Source organism: Rattus rattus, chromosome 1, assembly GCF_011064425.1.
Source record: "Rattus rattus isolate New Zealand chromosome 1, Rrattus_CSIRO_v1, whole genome shotgun sequence".
In the NCBI taxonomy this organism is placed as follows: Eukaryota; Metazoa; Chordata; class Mammalia; order Rodentia; family Muridae; genus Rattus; species Rattus rattus.
In genome coordinates this window covers 117880264-117888862 of record NC_046154.1, presented here as the reverse complement: position 1 = coordinate 117888862, position 8599 = coordinate 117880264, and the positions used below count along the sequence as shown (strand labels likewise).

Below are 8599 nucleotides of genomic sequence, written 5' to 3'. Positions count from 1 at the left end.
GTTTGTGTGTGTGTGTATGCAGTGAACAACTTCTACTTTAGTTTGACAAGAAAGAACTGGAATCTCACTCGATGCCTCATCAGCTCTGTTTCTTTTTTCATGCAGAAGAAAGATTATTAGAAACAGCAATGACAGTAATAATAAAATATGAGCTGTTCCAAGGTTTAACATGCAGAAAAGGCTTACCTTGGCCATTGGACGTGGCATATTCAGAAAGATAAAAACCCAGGTATGTTATTGTGAAGTGTGCTTTGTTCTGAGGAGGCATTCTTTTCTTGCAACATAATAAAAATTATTAATAGCAACTGACAGCTGCTAAGAAGTTTTTGGAATCAGTGAGTTCTTCCATTGTTTAGAACACTGACTTTCTAGATAAGGAACTGAACTGCAAAACATTGAAAGCATTGTAAGAAGAATAGAAATGACAAAATCTCAGTGAGAGAGCCCACATCCCTAAAAGAATTAAAAGGATCAAACTGGATGTATTCAGAAGAAGCGTCTTTACGTTGCAGTCACAGCAGGAGCCCAAGCTCTGGACAGACAAGTCAGCTGCCAGGCACGGACATTCTGAGGGTGGAGGGACAGCAAAACTCTGCACACTTCCAAGTTTAAAAACAAACAAACAAACAAACAAATTAAATAAATAAACGGGGTATAGCTATGCAGTCGAGGATTATCGGTGCACATCACAAAGTCTAGCCTCCAATTCAAACTTCAGTGATCCGACGATAACAACGACACGATCACTCCTCTTTTTTCCTTCTTTGGTATGAAGCCCATTTCCCTTTTGCATGCTACTGCTTTTACAGAGCACGGAGGCTTCTACAGGATAATGTGTGAGTACTGGTTATCAGGTTATGAAGATGCGGAACCACACGGGTTCCCCTAGTTCTTCTGAATTCTTCTGTGTCATCTCCCACTGCTCTTGGGAACTCGCCAAATCCACTAATTACACAGGGACCAAAAAAGTGGTTGCAGTCACTCTTCCATATGTACGTACATGCACATACATAAAAATTTGAAGGAAATATATTTTAATACATAAGTGAGTAAAACTGTTTTTTTTTAGTTTTCTTTTCTTTTTTGAAAAAAACATTTATTTATTTATTTATTTATTTATTTATTTATTATTTAGTTATTTAATATACGTGCGAGTATACCATCCTTGTCTTTTTTTTTTTTCAGGGCAATTGTTTTTATTTTTTATTTTTTCTTCCATTTTTATTAAATTGGGTATTTCTTATTTACATTTCAAATGTTATTCTCTTTCCCGGTTTCCTGTCCATCAGCCCCCTAACCCCTCCCCCCTTCTATATGGGTGTTCCCCTCCCCATCCTCCCCCCATTACCGCCTGCCCCCCAACAATCCCCTGGGGGTCCAGCCTTGGCAGGACCAAGGGTTTCCCCTTCCACTGGAGTAAAACTGTTTTAAAATAGAGGACGTCTAAGCTATGCTTCTTCTAATGACTTCAGCCTTAAGCCTAAAGCTCCATACCTTAGAAATTAAAGTAACATATTTTAAAAATTAAAATTTTTTTTATTTATTTATCTGTTTTGGTTGTGCATGTGTTGTGCATGCACATGTGCATGGCAAGGGTGGGAAGTCAGAGGGCAGCCTGCAGGAGTTGGGTCTCTCCCTCCACTGTGTGTGTCCCAGGGACTGGACGCGGGTCATCAGGCTTAGCAGCAAGTACCTTTACCTGCTGAACTGTCAGACTGGCCCTAAACAGCATATTTTAAAAATAGTTGTCATAGGAGTTCTCAGAGGTGCCCTCAAACAAGACAGGGCGCTGCCATTGAACTTGGAGGCCCACCGTAACTTGATAGTAAGATATTGCTGAAGACACTGTATGATTTGGATGCACTAGATCTGGAGAAATGAAGCTGATACCTACCTACAAGCTCCCTGTCTTCTGACTAGCTTTCAGGGTGCTGGGAAGTGTCATGTAGGTTGCTGGTGGTGGGGTGGAAGCCATCACAAGCTTTATCAAGCTGTAAACCCTGAGGGCTACAATGCTCATGGGTGCGATAGTATTTTGAATGTTTACTACTTCCTGACTGAATTTAAGACTCACTCCATTGAAGAAACTCATGCCTAGCTCTGTAAATCTGGTCAAGAACCTGTGACTGGGGAGCTCATAGGCCCCAGAGGGTGAACCTACTACAATTATTTTGCTAACCAGACACATATCAAACTGTTCTCATCAATGTCTTTATGCAGCAGGTGGCAGTTTATATAGACTCACAGCCTGCAAAGAATAAATGTCTTTGGAGTGTTCAGACTCAAATGGGAAATGTATACAATACTCTGTCCCTCAGAGGTTCAGGGCATAGCTCAGAAGAAGTGAGAGAAAGACTATGAGAGCCAGAGGTAGGGGAGTATCACAGCAAAACGATGTCTTCCAGACATGACAGATCAGTTACACTCGTGATCTCACAGCAGCTGTGATGTCTGCACAAGATCTGTACAAGCTTAAGCCAGTGGATGGGGGAGGGGCACACAAGCCCCCACCCCCAGATGAAGAGCTGCAGACGTTTGATGGATGCTATGAGAGAGGCATAGTAGGCTGACTATCCTTCAGTGGATAGCCCCACACACATGCAGGTATTGGCAGCACTAATTGCACTCAGTGCGTTATTAAAAAAAAAAAAACAAGAAGAAGAAGAAATAGAAGACGGAGAAGGAGGGGGAGAGGACATGAAGTTGGAGGATGGTGAAAGGAGGGATTCTGCAGAAGTTAGGGGAGAGCGGGAAGGATACAAACAGAATACATTGTATTCATGCGTGCAACTCTCAAAGAATACATTCTAAAAGTGAAGGAAGGAAAGAACCCAAGTTAGCAGCAAGGCAAACGGGTGGGTGCTGGGCTGTGTGCTTGCAGGTGGAGAGTCATCACAAGGACAAGGTCCTGCCAACACAGCAAAGTCCTGCTGCTGCTGCTTCTGCTGCTGCTGCTCTGGGTGCCAATCAGCAGGGCTACTGGGCCTCCCAGCAAAGGCCTTTCTGAGAAGGCGTCTTTAACTCTCCAGCTGTGTCCCAGCAGACTGAGAACCAAACCTCAGAGGACAGCAGAAATGACAGAAAGGGCCGAGTCATATGAGGAAAGCAACGAATGAAGCTGAAGGAAGAAATGTGAAGCATTTGGGGCTACCTGCCCTTCACTGACTTTGGAGTCTGTCATTATCTTGCTCTCAGGGCTTCTGAAATGTTCCCTCAGTAATTCAGAGACTACTGAAATATCAGAGTAGTTCTGAAAGGGTCACCGTGAGCTCTTTACAAAGTGATTCTTCCAAGAAAGTATTATACAGAATGATTCCGCTGTGCGTCTGTAAACCGTTTACTTATCCATTTATCAATTGAAAAAAAAAACCCGGTCATTTCTGTTAATATAAATATTTGTAAATTAGTTCCTGCATGGTCACGTCCCCCTGTTGGTTATGGTTTGGATGCAGTCTGCCACCCACGGGTTCATGTGATGGGATGATGGTGAGAAGTGGCCAGAAGCCCTTAAAGGGAGGGGACTGGAGAAGGGCAATTAAGTCATCAAAGGAATTGCAGCTCATTGCAAACAAATTTCTGACTTTCTCTCTCTCCGGCTTTCCCTTTCCCTTGCACTCTCATCATGAAGCCATTTAACCATGCTGGCAACTGCCGTGACAGGATGTAGATTAAGCCAATGCCAGCACCATGCCACTTGGACGTCAACTTCCCAAACTGTGAGGGATAAACCTCCTTCTTGAGTAAAAGATGCATTTATTTAATTGTGTGTATGTATGTGCCCGTGTGACTTTATGTGTACTGTGTGCATACTTAGTGTCCACAGAGGCCGGAGGGTATCAGCTCCCCTAGAACTGGAGTTACAGGTGATTATGAGTCACCTGATATAGATGCTGGACCTGAACCCAGATCCTCTGCCTGAGCAGCAAGTGCTCTTAACCACTGAGCCATGCCTTCAGCCTCTAAATCTCCTTTACTAATTATCCACCCAGACTGAGGTATTTTTCTTCTAGCAACAAAAAACTGGTGAATACAATATCTCGGGTAAATATCTAGAAGTGGGGTTTCTGTGTCATATATGCTTGCCTTAAATTTTCTGATGCATGTGTATTTACGTGTGCTTGTCTGTCTGTACATGCGTCCTGTAAGTGTAGGTTCCCTCGGAGGAACCAAACCCCTGTCCTCTGAGAGTGCTCTGAATTTGCTGGGCCATTTCTCCAGCACCATCTCTACTTTTTAATAAGTGTCAATGTTAGCATTTTGTCTAAGCTCCGCCCCACAGTTACCTGGCAACAGCCAGGTGTTCCTGACCCACTGTAAAAGGGGTTGCTTGCCCCCTCTGCTCTCTCCAGCTCTTGCCATTTTGCTCCTGCTCTGTCCCCTCTTGCTTACCTTCCTCTCCCCCCATCCCCTTCCCCCTCTCTCTCCATGTGCTCATGGATGGCCTCTACTTCTCTATTCTTCTACTTCTCTGCTCTCTCTTTTTGCCTTTCTCTGCCTCTCCTACCCTCTCAATTCCCCTCCTCGTACTCTGAATAGATATTCTATAACTATACCATCATGTGGGGGGAGGGGTGAACAATGTACACTCTTTTTTTAATGTCTTTTTTTTTTTTAGATTTATTCATTTATTATATATGTAGCTGTCTTCAGACACACCAGAAGAGGGCATCGGATCTCTTTACGGATGGTTGTGAGCCACCATGTGGTTGCTGGGAATTGAACTCAGGACCTCTGGAAGAGCAGTCAGGGCTCTTAACCACTGAGCCATCTCTCCAGCCCGAACAATGTACACTCTTTTCATCTTAATTTTCTTACTTAAAATAGATCTTAGAAATTAAATCATAGTTTATAAAGAAATCGCCATTCTCTGTCTCAGTGCAGCATACTTATTGGATGGGTGTACCGGTCACCAGCAGACAGATGTGTAGCTCACTCCCACACTTGGCTGCTTCGCTGTGGTGTAATGAGGAGTCTTGCTTACACATCATTCCACGCTTTCAGTTAATCTTTGGACTAGACACTTGCAAGAAGTCCTGGGTTAAAGAGTACACGCAGATACCATGGAGGCTTTTGCTAAACTCTACTCCACAGGGCTTGGACCGACGTTCCTTCCTGACAGCCCGTATGTGAGAGGGACCATCCCCCAGGCCTGAGCATCAGCGTGTGGCCAGATGTTTGTCAAAGACACAATGTATTTGATTTTGCATTACACAGGATACAGAGCGTCTTTTCACCCCAGGTCCCTGTCTCTTTCCTTTCTCTGGGATGAGTTCATGACTATTGTTCTAAGACTTAGTTTTACCATTTTATGAGTTTTAGAAACTTTTACTACTTTAAGGCTATTTGCATTTTTTCTGTAGTGTAAACTGGAAAGATCTCGCCAGTCTTCGCCATCATTTCGAGTTGTGCCCACACCCTGCAGTACCCTGGAATTCTTTCTGCATTCAACGTGGGTTTTTCACCTTTGCTGTCAAGACAGCTGAGGCTGGGCCAACAGTTCTGCTTTGTCATACCTTCCATTTTCCTATGGCTACGTTTAACACTTTCTATTTTGATTTTATCCTCTGCACTATGATGTATCTAAACATGTATTTCTCCTTTTTAAAAATCCAATTTAGCTCCACTTGACCTCTTTGGACTTGGTGAATAACAAAAATTAATATTTTTTTGTTCAGCTCCAAGAAATTCTTTGAGGTTGTCTTTTCAAATGTTGCCTGCAGTTCGTGTCTCATCTCTTTTCATCCATTAGCCCCAGGTAGATGAATGTTAAGTCTTCTCACTTGACCCTGTGCTTCTTAATCCACATTTCCTATTATTTTTAAAGTTCTTTAGGTTTTGTTCTATGTTTCCCTCTGATCCAGCTTCCAGCTTCCAGCTTCCAAACTGTGTCCAGCGGCATGGAACCTATTCATTTTGAAATGTGTTTACACTATTTTTCAACTCTATAATTTCTGGTTCGCTCTTCACCAGTTTGCGCTGTCAATTCTTAGGATTTGGGCAACATATTTATGACAAGCTGTAACAGAGCTGATCCCTCCAGATTGAATGTGGTCATGGGCTTTCCTGAAGCACAGCAGTGGTGGTGACCACATGAGTCCCTCAGGAGACCAGCCCTATCAACATTCTCTCATGGAGTAGTGGTGGGACTCATGAACTCTCTGGAGATCCTCACAGGCCCCTCTCCTCCTCAAGATCCAATCACCCCTATAGAAAGAGAACGTCTGGGGTTGGGGATTTAGCTCAGCGGTAGAGCGCTTGCCTATCGAGCGCAAGGCCCTGGGTTCGGTCCCCAGCTCCGAAAAAAAAGAAAAAAAGAAGAAAAAAAGAAAAAAAAGAAAGAGAACGTCTGTGAGGTACCACCATAAAAAAGAGTAGACAAAGTAGACCTACTCTGAGTCAGAGCTGCTCTGAAGTTGTCTAGGATACTTTCCAGTAGCGTTGCTGCCTTGAGCATCTATGTCCCTAGGTGAAACCCACTGGTCCACTAAACTGGATGGAATCCTTCCTTTGGTCTTTGTCAGTGCCCTCTCTTTGTAAGGTCACTACACCTTTTTAAATGTCTCCCCAGGAAAAGACACACCGCATGTACAAGCATATCAATATTAGCAATTAATAGCATTTGTTTGCTATTGCTAATATCTGTATTACTAATTGTCCTAGGATTCCATTCTTTCTTTATGTGGATGAGTGTCAATGTCCCCTATATACATGCAGGTGCCTACAGGGACCAGAGGAGGGTCTCTTAGAACAGAAGTTCTAGGAAGTCGTGACCTGCCAACGAAATATGGGTTCTGGAAACCAAACTTGGGTCTTCTGGAAGAGCAGTCAGTGTATTGGTCAAGGTTCTTTAAAGGAACAGAAATGGTTATATATTTAGACTTATTAGAGTGGCTTGCAGGCTGTGGTCCAGGTAGTCCAACAATGGCTGTCTCCCTACGGAAAGGCCAAGAATCCTGTAGTTGTTCAGGTCACAAAACTGAATATTTCAGCAGTCCCAATCTAGTGCTAGAGGGCCAGGGGCTTCCTATTAGAATCCTAACAGAGCTGCCGTTCTTTGGTCTGCATTGGAATCCTAGTGAATTAGGTTCTAATGCCGCCGAAGGAATACTTTAACAACAAGGGCGGGAGTAAGAAGCAGGCAAGAAGCAAACTCTCCTCCCCTCCTTTTTTTTCTTAAACATAGAACAATTCAGCAAAATAAAATTTCGGTTTATTGTTGGACATTGTTTCACACATACATCAAACAGGCTAAATAAATAAATAGCAACTTCATAGACAAAAAAAGGAAAAAAGTCTTTTTATCTTTGGCCTTTTTAACCTTCTCACACAAACCAACTACTTATAGTACAGCTAGGTACATACACAAAAAAAGCTACTGGAATGCTCGGAATAAGATTGTCTTTTTGTCGTTGTTTTCGGTTTTTTTTTTACAAGGTTTTTTTTTCTCCTTCGAGTACAATGAACATGGTCACCACAAGTACAGTCTGAAGTAGGACAGAAAACGCTCTGTAGGCTGGTTTGGTCACCCGTTACCATTAAAAATGGCTGACCCCTAACAATATGTACAAAAATATAAACTATAAATAAAAAACACAAACAAATTTTCTTTTAAAGTACTTTTAAGAAAAAAAAGCAGGGCCTGGGAAGTTCTGGTTCTTTTCTCCTCCCATGTTGCCAATTCATGTGGTGGTTTTGGTGGGGTGGTGGAGAGCGCGTGTCACCTGTGGGTGGCACTGCCCGCAGTGGCGGGCCGGACCTGCTTCTCTACTCGAAGGTGACCCCTTTTAAATTCTGAGACAGGAAGTGGAGGGCGAATAGGTCACGGCGCGTAAGGTTAGCTTTTCTGTTTGCTGGTTTGCTGTCTGGTCATCCTCATCAATCTTCTGCTTCTTGGTGTCAACATCATCACCCTCATCACTGTCAGCTACCCGCTTGCCCGTAGGAGCCTCAGCTTCCTCATCTTCATCTCCATCCTCTTCCTCACCATCACCTTCTTCCTCCTCCTCCTCTTCCTCCCCACCTTCTTCCTCTTCTTCATCTACCTCATTGTCAGTCTCCTGCTCCCCATTTTCCTCATTTCGAGCGTTCCCATTGGCAGGCGCACCTCTTCCATTCTCTGCTTCCTCCCCAGCTTCCTTCTTCTCCTTCAAGTCCTTGGTGGTGATCTCGGAGCTGCTGTCCACTGCCGTGTCTGACATGGTGGGGCACGCCGGTGGTCCGATGCTACGAGTAAGGAATTAGTCGAGTTTTGAGGACTCTGGCGAGAGAGCTGCCCGAGTCCGCGTTGGAGGAAGCGGTGGGCGGCGAAGGTGGCTGCAGTGAGCACAGAGCACGACCCGGGAACAATGCAAAGATGGCTTTTCGGAGCAGCCATGGGGGCGACATCTCCCTTCTTTCATCTTACAAGGGCTTCCACCAGAATGTGGGGCCTAGGTTTAGTGTCCTTCTTCCCGCCTCCAATGATCCAGTATGGAAAATTCTTCACAGACATGCCCATCTGCTGGAATTTTAGTTGATTCCAGCTATAGTCAAGTTGACAACAGAGATGAGGCAGGAAGTACTCTAACCACCGAGCCACCTCTCCAGCCCTGCGTTACTG

General features: G+C 44.1%; 1 pseudogene; it reads right to left on the bottom strand.

Moving 5' to 3' along the window:
• Positions 1-7924: 7924 nt before the first annotated feature.
• Positions 7925-8198, bottom strand: LOC116889082 (annotated as a pseudogene).
• Positions 8199-8599: the final 401 nt, after the last annotated feature.